The sequence below is a fragment of the Vicugna pacos genome, chromosome 7, assembly GCF_048564905.1.
Source record: "Vicugna pacos chromosome 7, VicPac4, whole genome shotgun sequence".
In the NCBI taxonomy this organism is placed as follows: domain Eukaryota; kingdom Metazoa; phylum Chordata; class Mammalia; order Artiodactyla; family Camelidae; genus Vicugna; species Vicugna pacos.
Genome location: NC_132993.1, coordinates 10,516,138 through 10,534,059, shown reverse-complemented (window position 1 = coordinate 10,534,059; position 17,922 = coordinate 10,516,138). Strand labels below are relative to the sequence as shown.

The 17,922-nt window shown below is 37.8% G+C and overlaps 1 protein-coding gene and 1 pseudogene across 1 annotated transcript in view; both read right to left on the bottom strand.

The window, feature by feature from the left end:
• LOC102528539 (olfactory receptor 2F2-like) overlaps positions 1 to 17,922 on the bottom strand; it is a 309,986-nt pseudogene that overhangs the window by 56,985 nt on the left and 235,079 nt on the right.
• Positions 1 to 17,922, bottom strand: part of KEL (Kell metallo-endopeptidase (Kell blood group)) — a 193,693-nt gene that overhangs the window by 129,193 nt on the left and 46,578 nt on the right. The window lies entirely within an intron of this gene.

Sequence of the window (17,922 nt, the reverse complement as noted above, 5' to 3'; positions counted from 1 at the left end):
CCATCTTTTTGAGTTATCCAAAAATGTAATATGTCATTTCCAAGTCTAGTAAATGCTGCCTCCAAAATCCAAGGTCTTCCAAGCACTGTGCCACTTGTCCAGTGGTAAGTTGTTCAAAGTACAATGACTTTATCTTTACCTTTACCTTGGAAAAGATACGCCAACATGCCCCAGACCACTAAACCCCTAAAAACTTCATTGATGTGGCAGTCTCCTAAATATTTGTATTGAGCACATATCTTACTAGAACATCTAGAATGCTTGCCATTCCCTGCTCACCAGGTCCAATTAACACAATATCATCAATATATGGACCAGCATTCTGTCCTAGGAAATGTCAGGATGACCAAGGTACCCATATTATAGCAGACAGTAGGAAGTTAATAGAATTCCGGAGTAAAAGTGTGAATGTGTATTGCTGTCCATCCAAGTAAAGATAAACTGCTCTTGGTCTTTTTTTCTGACAGGAAAAAAAATTAGCATTAATCATTTCAATAGCCACAACCCAAGTGCCAGAGATGATGCTTATCTGTCCTGCAGTGATACCACATCTGACATTGCAGCTGTCACTGGAGCTCTGTTTTTAAAGTTTACAGTAGCCCACAATGGCCTGTTTTCATCCGTTTGATTTCGCATAAACCAGACTTCTGAAGTTGGAGAGCTATAACTCAGCCCATTGCCCAGCATCCTTTAATTCTCTAAGGGGACCCTTGTCTCTACCATTCCACTAGAATGAATTGCGACTAATCTTAGCTGGGGGATACAGTTTCACAGGATCTGACTTGGCCTTTCCAGTCGTAACAGTGCTTTCTCCACAGGTCAGGGAACCAGTGTGAAGGTTCTGGACCTGCTTATTATATTTATCCAATTTTGCATTTAGGGGCCAGAGAAATGACACAAGATTAAAAAACAAACAAACATGTTCACTGTGTGATGGACTTAGGGCAGGACCCCATTTATCATCTGGCTTCCACAGACCCCACTTTATTATGGAAGCCATGATGGTGTTTTGGAGAAGCCTCAGCTCAGAACCTGTATCCAATATTCCTCAGTCCCCAGATACAGTTATCCTGGTAAATGGCCATATGTCCCTTTGGAGAAAAACTGAGGGAATATACACTACAAACACACGCTGTGGTGTTGTAGGGGAAGGTCCTTCCTCAAGGAGACCCAGTCTCTTTTCAAGCAGGAGGCTCTGCTTGGGAGAACGAACCCCAGTCTGGAAACCAGATGAAAGATTGTGATTTTTCCATTACGTTTGCCAACATCAGGCTTCCGCTTATTCAATCCAGAACTTTTTGTATATGTAAGTTAAACAACTGAACATCGCCCTCCCACCTATTCCATTTTTTTCTCCTAAGAACACCATGGTCTATTAACCATGTGCGCCAAAGTCCCCAGGTTACAATGTGACCTTGCTGCCAGTTACTTTAATTACAACTGACTTGCCTGCAATAGTGAAGTGCCAATACCAGGCTTCTGCTGGGCCAGAATCCTATAAATCCCTGGATACAAGGGAATCCAAGTCCACAGCAGAATTTTCTACTCAATCCTGACCAAGCAAGGACATTCAGCGCTGAACTCAACAATTCCAGTGTCCCACCTCCCTAGCACTTTTTTTTTCTTTTAACTGTTTTCCTGAAGGGTGTACCTTCTGGGCTTCCTCAAACATCAAAGTCTCCTGATTGATTCTCTGGGCTTATACAACATACCCATTCTGACATGCTCAGCTCCCTGAGTCTTTTGAATCCCTCCCAAATTCTCTGGCCAGGCAGTCCGAACATACCCACATAATTTTATTTAAGTCATCACACTTCCAAATTTCAAGGAGCCATCCCAGCAGAATATCAAACTGGTTACAAGTATCCTTTGCCAGGAATCTTAAGTCCTGGGTCTCAGGAGAGGGCCTCTGTGGTAAGTAGCTTCCAAGGTCCCCAGTCATCCATGCCTCCTGCTATTTACGCCTTTATGTAATCCTCTTCCCTTGAGAGTGGGCAGGAACTATGACTTGCCTCTAACTGGTGGAACATAGCAAAGGTGATGAGATGGCATTCGTCTATATAGGTCACATAAGATAGTGATTTCACCCTTGCTAGCGGACTCTCTCCCTTGCTGATGTGATGAAGCAAGCTGCCATTACGGTGAGGCCCACATAGCGAAGAACTGAGGACAGGCTTTGGCCAACAGCCTGCAAAGAACTAAGGTCCTCCGTCCAACAACACACAAGGAACTGAATCCTGCCATTAACTCCACACGCTTGAAAAAATTGAGCCTTCAGATGAGAACTTAGCTCTGCCTGATACTTTGACTGCAGCCCATGAAAGATCCTGAAGCAGAAGACCTACCGAAGCTGCACCCTGGACTCCTGACCCCAGAAACTGTGAGATAATAAATGTATGTTTTTTAAAGCCACGACACATGTGGTAATTTGCTGTGCAGCAACAGACAACACACCCTCTATAGATCAATAAACTCTTTCTAATTAATCTTATATTTTGTCTTTTACGGTACAAGACAGTTTAAATCCATCCCCACACACGTCCTCCTCATTCCTGCTGACAGATACTGCCAGTACTTTGGTGAGTAATCCCTCCGTTTGCACAGCAGGGACGGTCCTCCCTTGCTTGGGCCAAGCTGATACTTGACTCTAGTTATTGACTAAAATCAGTGAGGAGATGGAGGGGCAGCTTTCGAGGGAAACAAGACGAAACATCCATCTCAGGTGCACAGTCTCTAGGCAAAAGAACTTAGCTCTTTTCTAGCAAAGTTCAGAGGCTCAGGGTTATCTTGGAGTCAATGGTCTCATTTGCGTCTACCCAAATCTCCATCCCAAAGTCTCAGAATCCATCTATTCCTTGTGAGGGTCCTGACTTTATCTCAGGAAACTTACTAGGGTTGTGAATTCAGTCCTTTTAAAATTTGCTACTATTACATTGAAATCTTGGGCCTTATTTTCAGTACACCTGATTTTCACTAGGTGTACTAAAAATTGCAAGAGATGAGGATCTCTTTAAACTGCTCTGAAGACTTTCTGACTTAGAAATTGTATCCTGAATTGATCATCAATCTGCCTGACCTTGTCATTTCTTCGAGCTTTCTTATGATCAATAACTACAGGCATTCAATGCCACACCCTTACAATTATCCTTATCCACATATTACTCAAACATTACCCATATAGCATCCCAACCTACCAAAAATTAAAGTCTAAATATTTTGATGCTACAGTATGCCAGGAACCATTCCCATCTTATTTAACACCTGCAGCAGAGTCTTTGTTGTCCTGCAGGTGAGTTAATCCAACTCTGGAATCTCACCCTCAGTGAGGAGATGAAACATGAAATAGAAGGAAGAAAAGACAGTGATCTGATGAACAAGTTTCAACTGTGGACAACTGGAACCCAAGTACACTGGAATTTCTGACGTCCCACTTGAAGGACAAAGAGGTGGGTTATTTTCCCATTGGCACCCCTCCATTGTTGATCGATAGTTATTTTCCCAGAGCATTAACCCCCTGGATTCCAAGAGATCCTTCAAGGGCGAAGTTGCAGGTGTCTGCAGCAAGAAGCCTTAGAGTTCCTGTCAGTGGTTTGTCCATATCTCTCGGATGCTACCATATCTGTGTGCACTGAACAATTCCACCTGCCATTGTCTGTATATTTGAAGACAACTCAGATTTTCACCTGTATAGGGAAAAATCCACCTGTGTAGGGAACTCATGTTCCCTACTGTGTTTTCCTCCTGTGTGTCTCCCTTATTTTTACACTACAACCACACTCACACAGAATAGTTCTGTCACCAATGTGTGGGGTTTTTCCCCATACCAAGCAATTCTCTTCAACACTAGCTGGCTATCCTACAATTCAACTCAATACTGACACTAGCATCATATCTCACAAGTGAAGGAATCAGTTCCACAAGACTCGTCCACCTTGACTTCAGATGCCAATCACAAGCCCATGTTGCCTCCTGTGCTTCTGAACAATCCTCTATAAGTCAGATGTTCCCGTGATCCCTTTGGGTTCAATTAATGTGCTAGAATGGCTCACAGAACTCAGGAAAACAGTTTACTTATGTTTACTGGTTTATTATAAAAAGGTTATGATAAAGGATATGGAAGAACATCCAGATGAAAGAGATGTGTAGAGCAAGGTATGTGGAAAGGTGTATAGAGCTTCCATGCCCTCTCCAGGGCACCAATCGCCCACCATCTCACAAGTTCACCAACCTGGAAGCTCTCTAAACCCCATCTTTGTGAGGATTCACTTATGGAGGCTTCATTACATGCGCATGGTTGATTAAATCACTGGCCATTTGCTACTGATTCAACCTCCAACCCTTTCCCCTTCCCCAGAGGTCAGGACATGTGGGACTGAAAGTTCCAACCCTCTGATCACATAGTTGGTCCTTGGGGCAAACAGACCCATCCTTAGGTGCTTCTAAAAGTTACCTCATTCATATAACAAAAAACACCCTTATCACCCTCATCAGAGGAAATTCCAAAGGTATAGGGAGCTATGAGCCAGAAAGCAAGGATGAGGCCAAATATATATATGTGAGAAATGTATTTTCATCTAAATGACCAAATATATATTTCTTATAAATCACAATATTGCAATTTGTACCTCTGGGCTGGTAGGTTTTTTCCACAAATATGGAAGACCACTCTGCCCACACACATGGAAGACTGGAAGGGTTGGGTGGGAGTGGGGACACCAGCAAACCTGAGGAGCAACCTCAACTAATGATTGATGGAAACTGGCACAGATATATCCAAGATTTTATGCTTCTGGGTGTAATAATTGTGAGTCACGAGTTTTATACCATTCTCCTTAGGATTAAGCTTCCACTGTAATAACTGGCTTAATAATATACCCTTTGTTTACTACTGTTACCAAGTACAAATTTGTTCTGCTCACTGCACAGCAGGCCAATAAAGCAGGAGGTGAGGTGTTGGTTGGGGCAAGGAATAACGACTTTATTCTGAAAGCCAGTAGACCGAGAAGATGGCAGACTAATGTCCTGGAGAACCACCTGGCTCAAGGCAGAATTCGGGCTCCTTTTATACTAAAAATGGGAAGGGGGTGTGGTTGATTGTTACAAACTTCTCAGTTTCAGAATTCTTTGTTCTTGCAGCTCTCCACATAGGTCAGGTCATGATGTTCCTGTAAAGCTCCAGCAAGATGTTATTCTCTGTTCTGCGACTTTTTATCTTTATATCAATGGAAAAGTATTATATACTCTTAGAGATCAGAGACTTGAGAATAGGCTCTCCTGTATATTTCAGGCTATAGGCAACCTTCTTTTACAAAAGGTGCAGAACCAGCAGGACTCAGCAGAGGAAACAGAGCACAGGGTTAGAGCTAGAGGAACAGATCCAAGATGGAATCAGATTTGCTCTTCCCTATTGCACTACATTTCTATGAGTATGTTAACACCCACATTTTCCTTTCTGTGTTCCCTAAATTTTCCAAAAAGCTAAAAAAAATACTTCATTCAAATCTTTATCTCAAAGTCTGCCCCTTGGGAACACAAACTAAGAAAAAGATTTCAGTGTGTTCAAGAAGACTGATTACTGAGGACATAGGACTGGAGCACCCTACAGTACAGCAACCCTACAGATTTTCTGCTCAAATTACACCTAGAGTCAACAATACTACATTGTACACTTAAAAACTTGTTAAGAGTGTAGATCTCATGTTAAGTGTTCCTGCCACAATAAAGTGTTTTTAAAATGAAATAAAATACCAAACAAGTATTAAACTTTAAAAATTCTGCTTCTTTTAAGACAGTGAAGAGGCAGAAATGAAACAAGAGATAGGAAAAACAACTAACTAGAAATCTTGCAAAAACATATATACTTACTGAAGCTTTTAAAGATGTAAAAAAAGGAATAAATTGTCAAACTGACTTAATAAAGAAAATATTTGTAAGTTAGAAGATAGTGTTGAAGAACTCATCTAGAGCTAGAGAAGAACCCTGAAAGTGTATCAGTTTATGCCTTTGCTCTAGCGCCCTGCCCAGTTTAGCCTGTCCCGTATTTTAATTTTTTGATTATTTGCATTAAAACATGCCAGAATGGGCTTAGCACTTTCACATTGTACTCCAACTTCTGCCAAGGTCTTCTCTAGGAGAATGTGAGATGCTCCACTAAAAACTCGGTTAGCTTTTCCCTACAGTTTTCAGAAATAACAGAACTAGTACCTCTTTTTGAAGAAAGGAATCCAGGGAACTTATTGCAAAAGCAAAGTGCACTCGTCAGTGAGTGGCTTGGGACCACTTCCAGCCTTGGACGGCAGTAGGAAAGAAAACAATGCTGCCGCCCTTGCCAGTTCCACCCACACCAGCAGTGCTGTGACATGAGATGTGCATGCAGGCTTCAAGCCACCAGTTGGCGAGAACAGTGTGGGGGATGAGAAATGATAGCTTAGGCGAAAAGTGTACAGGAAACAGAGGTGAGCAGTCTCGCCACAAAGCAAGTAGAGAGGGGTCTGAATGTTCCTGCTATGGAACAGTTTTTCCATACAGTGTAAATCTACAACTACTTAGTTGTTTTATTATTTGACTTTTTTTGCAACAAATCCTTTGGCATAATGAGCCCAAAGAACCACGGTATATGGTAACAAAAAATTAAGTACTGAGTTTTCATTTCTCAAGAAAGTTGATAATGAATATGTTCATTGTCATTTATCAAGGGGGCTATAATAGTATCACATGAAAACCATAGACCTAAATCTGCTGCAGGACCATTAGCATCTACTTCAAAAGTTCATTACTTTGAAAACACCACACCTAAAGGTGACATTCATGTGCATGTGGAAAAGTTGCGTTTCATTCATATTCTTCCGAAGAGCATGACCTTTCATTTTGATCATATACCTTCAACTAGATTAACTAAGAAAAAAGGAGAGAAGATCAAATCAAAAAAATCAGAAATGAAAAAAGAGACATTATGACTGTTACCAAGAAATAAAAATAACCATAAAAGGACTATCATGAACAATTATATGCCAGCAAATTGGATAACTTAGAAAAAAATGGATAAATTTCTAGAACCATACAATCTACCAAGACTGAAACATGAATAGAAAATCTAAACAGACCAGTAACAAGTAATGAGATTGAATCAGCAATCAAAAACCTCCCAACAAAGAAAAGGCCAGGACCAAACGGCTTCGCTGGTGATTTCTACCACACTTTAAAAGAAGCAGTATCAATCCTTTTAATAGTCTTCCAAAAAATTAAAGAAGAGGAGACACTTCTAAACTCATTTTATCAGGCCAGCATTAATCTGATAAAGCTAGACAAAGACATTACAAACTACAGGCCAATATCTCTGATGAACACAGATACAAAAATCCTCAAAAAAAGATTAGCAAGCCTAATTCAACAACCTAGTAAAAGGATTACATGCCATGAGCAAATGGATTCATCCCTGGGATGCAAGGATGGCTCAACATATCCAAAGCAATAAATGTGATACACCACAATAACAAAACGAAGGATGAGAATACATAATCATCCCAATAGATGCAGAAAAAGTGTCTGACAAAGCTCAACACTCATTCACAATAAAATAACATTCAACAAACTAGGTACAGAACAAATGTATCTCAACATAATAAAGGCCATGTAATACAGGCCCACAGCAAACATCATACTCAATGGTATAAACTGATTCTCTTCTAGGGTCATAAATGATACAACAATGCTCACTCTCCCCACTTCCATTCAACGTAGTACGGGAAGTCCTAGCCAGAGCAATTAGACAAGAAGTAACAGGCATCCTAATGAAAAAGGAAAAAATAAAATTCCAAAGTTTACATTTTCAATTTCAAGTTCTATGTGCATGTATCAAATAGGAATTAAAAGCTATTAATATGTCAGATCCATTAGCAGAAGAAAAATGCCCAGTAACAAGACCTCAGTTTTAAAAAAATTTTTAAATTAAAGTATAGTTGGTTTACAATGTTGTGTTAATTCCAGTGTGTGCAGTACAGTGATTCAGTTATACATGTTTATATTTCTTTTCATATTCTTTTTCATTATCGGTTATTACAACGTATTGAATATAGTTCCCTGTGCTGTACAGTAGGATTTCTGCTCTTTATTTTATATATAGTAGTTAGTATCTGCAAATCCCAAACTCCTTACTTATCCCTCCACTCCCCTCTTTCTCCCCCAGTAACCACTGACCTCAGTTTTAGATCAGATTTATCAGAGTCTTTCAAATAGAAATTTTGGTTAATTCAAATAGTGGTTAAATTGTGTTCATCTGATTCATGAAATCAAAGGAAAGCTTTTGGAAGTTTTTTCTGTTGAAGATGAAATAGCTGACATTCTGATATGTGCTATCAAAACTCATTTAAAAAGGTAAATATTGAAGATGAAAATTATCTGTTTGATAGCTAATGATATGAACACAAATTTCAGTGGAGCACACTGTCACATTAAAAACTAATATTCTCACTAAATTAAGAAATCTGTGAGACAAAGATGATTGAAATTGGCTGTGGTACAAACATAATTCAAATAGCTTTCAAACAAGCTGAGATACTTCACCCATCAAAATAGAAGCTGTAGTTGATAAGCTTTGCAAATATTTTTACATTAGCAGAATAACTGACTTACAAAATGTGTATGATGATTCTCGTATTAGACACCAAAAAGTACTTCAGCATGGCAATATACAATTTCTCCCTCTGCCTCTTCTCATCAGTCACACTTTAGATATGTTTGAGTCTTTGAAGAACTACTTTATAAATGAACCTAAGTTGCCTACAATTATATTGAATGTTTTGGTAAGCAATTCCTGTAAATTTTGATTACGTGGAAAATACATAACCAAAGTATTAAACAAATGGAGCAAAAAATCTTTCAGCTTTTAAAGCTTTCAGTAAATTATAATGATTGGAACACGATACAAATAGGAAAGCATTGGCATTAATCCCTGCAAAAGGGAAAAAAGTACTAAACAAAATAAACCATAAGTTCTCAATGGCATAGAAGATTTCATTTCAAACTTTAAAAATTATTCTCTAGAATATCTCAAATTCTAGAAAGAATACTTTAACAGAGCCAACATTTTTGACTGGTAAATGTACACTTACTCGATGAAACAAAAGAGATATCCTCAATGAAATAAAATTAAGGAACAGAATTATGCAGAGTTTAAAGTTTGTGAAACACTTAAAGGAATCATGGACAGGAAAATGTATTTAAGTTTTGTCTTATAAAATATTGTGAAGAAAGCTTTTCTGAATGGGAGATAAAATATTTACATACTTCAGTGTTCTCGACATACACTAATTATCTCAGCGTCTACAGGGACAACTTTCTTAATAGTCAGAGAGGAACCAATTGAAGATGTCAACAATTTCAAATGTATTAGCCATAAAATGCAACTTTGAATACTATTGCAGGCAATTGTATAAAGATAAGAGCAGTAAAAAGAGATACTGAAATATATATTATTCAGAAATACACCAGTGACACAGTATAAGAAATAAACATGACTAAGCTCATTGAAGCACATGAATATACAATAGGAAAACTTTGTTATTTTTAATGCTCAGTTAATCAATATAAGGAAGTACTTTTTATTTTAGAGATCAAGGATTTTTTTTGGAAAGATTTTTTTTAATACTTTCTGAATAGATCTATTTTATCAGTTGACAAAAAAAAGTATGTTTCAGCCAATAAATTCATATTCAAATAACTGTGTAAGTTTAATCACTGTAGCACTCTTTTTCACCCCCAAAGTGTCCCATTTGCGTGATAAATCACACAGTTACCCTACATGGAATGAAGAATAAGAAAAAATATTGAAAACTTGAAATAACAGTAAAGAGAAACTGGGTCTAATAAGAGTTCTAATATCATTGCTGAAAGTTTCCCACTTTTAAAAATAATACGTAGTTCTGACTTGCATTTTGCTTATAATTAGTGATATTAAGCATTTTTTCATGTGCCTATTGGCCATCTGTATGTCTGGTTTTGTGCCAACACCACATCTTGTAGTAACCTAAAATGAAAAAGAACATGAAAAGGAATATATGTATGCATACGTATGACTGAAATATTATGCTGTAACCAGAAATTGACACATTATATACTGACTATACTTCAATAAAAATATATGTAAAATATTATATTTTAACCAAAATTATAAATAAATGGGGAGCATGGAGGCTACAGAGTATGTGTGAGTGTGTGTATGTGGCAGGGGGTATTAAGCTGAGGTGTGGAGATGAAATAGAGCTAAATCCTCATCTTCCAAACTGGGAAGTCAAAATAAATGCCCTAACCTGGAAAAAAAATTCAGGAGGTAGTAGAAGGTATGTTTTTTAGAGACTGGGAGAAAAAATATCCAATGAAACAGATAAAGGAATTACAAATGGTTTTCTCTGAGTAGGGGAAATGAGATAGTGAGGGAAAAACTGTTTTTTCCCCTAAGTAAAAAGCCATGTAGAAATATGACTCTTTAAACTATGCATACATTGAATAAAAACTAAACTAAAGCTATGTGACCTAGTTACATTGTTTTTTCCTGTGTCAAGGTAACTGTTCACAAGATCACTAACTGAGATTAGCTGAACCAGGAGCAAAGAGAGGCTGATTTATGGGTACATATGCTGGACAATAATCTTGCCCTCATCTTGCCAGGGCCCTCTACCTAACCACTGGAGTCAATTCAATCAGTAAACAAACAGGTTGACTTGGTCAGAGACCTACATAACAAAAAAACATATCATGTCCTTAAGAGGAAACATCTTTTACATCTATGATAGCTATTGACATTGATCTTAGAACTTCTTGAGGGCAGGGTCTGTGTGTTTCATTTCTGTATCCTGAGTGCCTGGCATATAATATATGCTCAAAAATGCATTGAAAATGTGCATGTTTTATCTAATCAAAAAAATTCTCAAAGAGAAAATCATAAATTAAGCTACAGAATATTGAGAGTCATTTGACAATGGAAAAACCACTACATATCAAATTATACAAGGTTCACATAACATGGTACTTAGCAGTAAATGTACACCTTAATTTTAAAAAAGAAAAACTGAAGATCAGTTTGTTAGGTGTTCAATTAAAAGAAATTTAAAAAGTGACAAAATAAAACTAAAGAAAGATGGAAAATTATATTAAAGATAATTGATTAAATTAATGCAACAAGAATTGAAGAAACAATGAGGGATAAACATAACACAGAACTGAATCTTCAGATGAGGGTGTAAAATCTAGTTAAACAAGTAAACCTCTAAATAGAAAGCAATAAGACCCAGACAATATTAGAAAGAAAAAAGAATGCAGTAACTATAGATATAGTGGAGATTTACTAGGTTGGGTGACCAAATCTTCAAGGAAAAGATAATCCTTATTTTAAATAAACAAGTTTTAGAGACAAAAATAAGAAAGCTACTCAATTCATTTTAGGAAATAATTATGTCCCAAACAATGAGAGAACAAAAAAAGAAAGTTAAAAACAAATCTAAGGTATACAGATGTAAAACTCTAAGTAGAATATTAATGAATTGAATTTATCAGTATATTTTTAATATATTATAATTCTAGCAGACACTGCTAGTTTTCCCTCAATATTCATTTTCCTCTTTATCCAGTGTAAAATAATTTTCAACTAGACACACAATTACCTACAAACAGATGGAATTTCCAAGCCTCCTTTGCAGGTAAGTGTCGTAATATGACTAAAGCCAGTCAGTGGTAAGACAGAACTGCTACTTTATAGTGTCTGAGAGTCTTACTTTAGGGCCTTGTCAACATCTTTTATCTCTTCTTCTTTTTCCCCTCTTCCACACTACCGCCCTGATGCAGATGCCACCATCTTGAATCTGAGGCTGATGGTCACACCCTACAGACGGTGGAGCAATGCCCTGGAAGAAGCATTGTCTCTGAGAACTTGGTGGAGCAGAGTTACCATCCATCACAGACCACTAGCCATCTATCCATCATAGACCACTTACTTCCAGACTTTAATATGATAGAGACTGAACTTCCACCTTGAAGCACTGCCTGCTACTGCTGTCGTTATTATGTAAAAAATGACTTTAGATGAATTGCTTTTAAGAATTGCAAAATGTCAAAAAGAAGGCTTTTTTACATTGCATATCTTGATCCAGTTGTAAAAATACTACTAAAGGGCTTTTATTTGGGGCAAAATGAAATGTTTATTATTCTTTCATTGGTTTTACCAACAATTTTAAAATAAAACATGTAGAAATTAAATAAATGAAAAATACTGAGTGAAATGGCCATTACTGAGTTGTAGAATTATGAGTCCTTTTCATTTATTTTGTTTAAAATATTCTATATTTTTCATACAAGAAATCATTAATATCGAAACTGTAACTGACCATATGGTATGTTTTCATGGAATCCCTATAAGTAAGCGGAGTCATAAACATGCACACTGAGGAGGAAAGAAACACAGAGCTTACACATGATGAAATGGCAACTGTGCCATGGAGAAAACAGAAACCTTAACAAAAGCAACTATGGGGCTCTCTAGGGCATCATAAATGTGAAATGTAAGCACGGATGATCTTGCAATAATGAGTCTAGATTATCATTTGCCTCTGAATTTAGTGTGATAAAAATATAAAATAGAAAGAAAGAAGGCCATGTCCCTCTGCTTTTTACTTCAGGCCGAGAGACTGAAAGATGCGGAAGTTTCTGCGGCAGGAAACAGAAACCACAGAGGACATGCCCCTTTGAAATGCTATGGTAGCTACTGCTGAAAAGAATCTGCTCAGACTCCCCCCACCCCCCACCCCCAAGCCTCCACTCACAGCGAAAGACTCAGAAAAGCCTGAATAAATGCGGAAGAGTCACACTCTCCAATTTCAAAACTTCTTATAAAGTTATTTATGAAGTCATAAAACATGTTTTAATTAATACAGTGTGTTACTGACAGAAGGAGAAGCACATGGATCAGCTGAGAGGTAGACTCACACAAATAAAGACAACTCATTTTTGACACAGGTGCCAAGGCAACTCAATGAAGAAAGAATACTTTGGTCAACAAATGGTTCTGAAACAATTGGTTATCCATATGCTAAAAGCAAAGCAAAAGCAAAACAAAACAAAAAGCTCCACACATTCTTCACACTCCATACAAAAGTTAAATTGAAATTGATCATTAACCTAAATATAAAAGGTAAAAGTTATAAAACTTCTCCAAAAAAAAGGAGAAAAAATTTGTGGCTTTGGGTCTGGCAGAGTTTTTCAATATAACACTAAAAGCATAATCCATAGTATAAAAATGAAAAACTTGAAACTTAACAAAATTTAAAACTTTCATTCTGTGAAAGATATTAAAAAGATAAACCATGGACTTAGAGAAAATATTTGCAATGCACATAGGTGATAAAGAACTTATAATCATAATAGAAAAGAATCTGAAAATATATATATATATAAAAAACTGAATCATTTTGCTATACACCTGAAACTAACACCATATTATAAATCAACTATACTCCAATTAAAAAAAAATTATAACCAGAATGTATAAAGAATTTTTTAAATTCAACAATAAGCAAGCAAGTCAATTTTTTAAATAAGCAAAAATCAGTAAACACGTGATTAAAGATATATTTATGTCCAATTAGCATACGAACAGATGTTCAACATCACTAGTCATTAGGAAAAAGCAAGCTAAAGTCACAATGAAATACCACTACACATCTTTTAAAAATGACTTAAAAACAAACAGAAACAAACAGAACAGAATATTGACAATACTAGGTGCTTGCTAAGATGCAGAGCAACTAGAACTCTCATACACTGCGGGCAGGAATGAAAAATAGTTAGAAAAAAAAAACCTGGAAAATAGTTTGGTAGATTCTTACAAAGTTACTGTACAACTCATCCTACTCCTACAGATTTACCCAAGTGAAATAAAAACTTCCATATGTGAATGTTTATGGGAGCTTTATCATTTAGCTTTGCCAAAAATTGTGACTCAGATGTCCTTTAACAAAGAAAAATAATGTGACAATGAATATATGTATGTTGGTGTATAACTGAAAATTTGTGCTCTACACTGGAATTTGACAAAACATTGTAAAATGACTGTAACTCAATAAAAAAAATGTTAAGAAAGAAAGAAAGAAAATAGATCAACAAACTGGTATACCTGTACCATGAAATACTACTCAACAATAAAAGTGGCTGAACTATGGATTCACACAGCAGCATGGTTAAATCTTCGATACATTTCATTAAGCAAAAGAAGCCAGATTCAAAAGGCTACAAAACGTATGAATCCAATTATACGGTATCTAAAAAGAACAGAAGTATCGGGACAGAGAACAAAGTAGTGGCTGCTAGAGACTACGGGATTGGGCTAGGGGAGGGGTTAAACCACTCCAGTCTAATCAAGAGAAAATGTGAGACAAACCCACACCAAGAAATACTCTACAAAATACCTGACCAGTATTTTTCAAAACTGTCATGGTCATGAAAGAAAAGAAAAGGAAAGAAAAAAACATAAACGAATATATGCATGTATATGCATGACTGGGACACTGTGCTGCACACCAGAGATCGATACATTGTAACTGACTGTACTTCAATTAAAAAATAAATAAATATTTAAAAAGAATCTATTACAGACTGGAGGAGACTAAAGAGACATAATGATTCAATGCAATGCAGTATTATAGATTAGATCCTGGATCAGGACATAAGCAGAAAACTGGAAAAAAATTTAAATCAAGCCTACAGTTTAGCTAATAGTATTGTAACAGAGCTAATTCTGCTAGTTTTGATCATTGTATCAGGGTTATGTAACATGTGAGCACGAGGGAAAGCTGGGTGAAGGGTATATAGGAATCCTCTGTACTATCTTTACAACGTATCTCTATGTCAAAAACTCTTTCAAAATAGTAAGTTAAGAATATAACCCAAAAAACTGGACTTTTTAAAGACATTCTGTCTGTCTTTAATGGTGCAGTCTTCATGTGTTCTCCTTGGTCAGAAATACACTTGAATTCACCCAGAATACATCAGCAAACTGGATATGCCATTTAGGAACTGGTGTACCAGTTCTACTTTAAAAGATGATCTCTTCACCTGGAAAGGTCACTTCACCCCACGTCAGGCTACCCCTGGGAATTCCCATCACAGTAGCCTTTCCACTGTAGGCAGCAACCCTGACAGAAGGTGCAGCAAGCAGAGCCTCTTAGAAAACGCCTTTGGTGACGGACACAGCCCCTGCACCTGCCCACCGCCTCTCTGCAGCACCCAGCACTGTGAAGCCCAGCCCCCCACCGCGGTCACTCCAGTCCTGGGTCCCCTTCCTTTGTCCTCTGTCTCCCACCAGCGCTTCCCTCACAGAAACACAAAGAACTGCTGTGTTCTCACTCAACCTCACTGCTCATGTTCCCACACTTGACTGGGGCATCAGACATGCAAGAGTTCAAGATTCATGGGATGGAAGAACTGCCATTTCTCTGCTTGTCTTTCATTATAAAGAATTTCTCTGAGCTGAGGGTCATTGGTCTGGCCATTCATTCACCAGCAAGTATCTATGTACTGCCTCCTGGCGGGCAGGCACTACTTAGGAGCTGGGAGTGAGATACAGTTGTTAAAAAAGAAACAGCAAGCATCAAATGGACTCACTCATGCTAGATCCCCCATCAGCAAACCAAGACTTATTACCCAACATAACTACAGATTCAGCTTCTCCCAGGAATGTGACCTTTAACCAATCCATCTGGAATTACCAGGTCAGCACCAGTGAGGTAATACGCCTGACAGACCATGCCCCCGCCCCAATGCCTTCCCTCAAAACGAAGGTAACCTTGCCTGAAATAATCCACTCTTCGCTAGAAACTTCCTTTTTCTGCCCGCTTCTGCCTATAAAGGCTTTCAATTTTGTACAGCTCCTCAGAACTCCTTTCTGCTTGCTAGATGAGATGCTTCTCAATGCATAAAGATTGAATAAAGCCAATTCAATCTTCAAATTTATTCAGTTTGGATTTTATTTTTAATACAGTGATGAGCAAAACAAATGAGGAGAGAGGCGTCAAACTCTTCAGAGAGCATGTCCCACAAAAGAAGTCCCGAGTAAAGGGAAAACCAATTACTATGAAAATTTTTGGAGACATCTTACTCACCAACCTTCTGTTTATTAGCATTACTTCACTATCATTATTTTCGAGTTAGGTTTATTCATAAAACTTAGTTTATTCTGAGTTTAGAAATCTATTTTATCATCATGCATTTTATGCTTACATTTGAAAATCAGAAACAATTTCCCCAAGATAAAAGTGATGCTTCTGTCCATCTCTTTTGGTTTTAATATTCCAAAATAGATAGGTGACATGGGGTGATATTTTTACCCTAATGTTGGTATGCCTACCTCGTAAAGAAACACGGAACTTTTCCTTCAACCCTTATTTTCCTGGTAATTTGTTTAAAATGACAGGTAAGTATGTTTGTGTGCACACAGTGAGTGTGTGTGTGTGTGTGTGTGCAATCATTTATATGTAACTAAAGAGATGTATTATCTCTCAAGTAATTTATTTTGTTAAAAAAGGTTTATCTCTGAAAATCAGTGTCTTCTTGCTTTATTATTGTGATAGTGTGATTTATAATAAGAAATACACCTGGTCTTTGTCCAACCCTTTTCTGGCACAGAGCTCCTAAACCCCTTGGAATTTCCTAAGTGATGAGACTCAACAGAAATGTCTTTTGTTAGGTTCACAAGGAGACTTTTGGAACACACCTAAGGGTGGGGACTGACTGCCAGGGGGACCAACTATGAATCCAGAGTTGGAACTTCCAGTCGTACTCCCTGGTTTCCCAGAAGGGGAGAGAGGCTGGAGATTGAAACAGTCACCTACGGCCAATGATTCCATCAATTGTGCCTATGTAAGGAGGCCTCCACAAAAACCCAAAAAAAAACCTGGGTTCAAAGAGCTCCCGGGTTGGTGAAAACGTGAGGTTCTGGAGTGTGGCACCCCAAAAAGGGCATGGAAGCTCTGTTCCCTCTCCACATACATTGCCCTATGCATGTCCTCCATCTGGATGTTCATGTGTGTTCTTTATCATTTTATAATAAATCAACAAATGTAAACAAACTACTTTCTTGAGTTCTGTGAGCTTCTCTAGCAAACTAACTGAACCCAAGGAGGGTGTCCTAGGAACCTCTACCTTACAGCTGACAGATCAGAAGCACAGGTGACAACCTGGACTTGGGACTGGCATGTGACGTGGCGGCAGTCTTGTGGATCTGAGCCCTTAACCTGTAGGATCTGATGCTATCTCTGGGAAGATAGGTCAGAACTGAGTTAAAACTGTAGGGCACCCAGATGTTGTCGCAGAATTGCTTGCTTTGGGGGAAAAAAACCCCCACACATCTGGTGACCAGAAGTGTCAGAAGTGAAAGTGTTCTGTGTGAGCAGTAAAAAAACAAACAAACAAACAAACAAAAGTCACAGGTGCAAACCTGTTTTTTTCTTTTTTAACTCAATTATTCTTTCCTTAAATAGTGAGGACACCATGAAAGTCTATTAGAAAAAAATGTTACAGTTAAACCAACTCTGCATTTAGTCTTCGGTGCACACAAAATGGTCTGGCAGTATAGGTACTGTAACATAATAGCTAAGAACAGGGGCTCCGGGACCAGCTGGCTTGGGTTTGAATCCCCGCTCTCCCTCTCCCTTTCTCTATGACTTTGGACAAGTTGTTTAGCCTCAGTTTCCTCATCTGCAAAATGGAGATAATAAAAGTACATTCTTCAGAGGGTTGTTGTAAGGCTTAAATGTCATAATATATATAAAGTGTTTGGGGCGGGTAGAGCTCAGTGGCAGAGCACATGATTAGCATGCACAAGGTCCTGGGTTCAACCCCCAGTACATCCATTAAAAAAAGACAAACAGGTAAATAAAT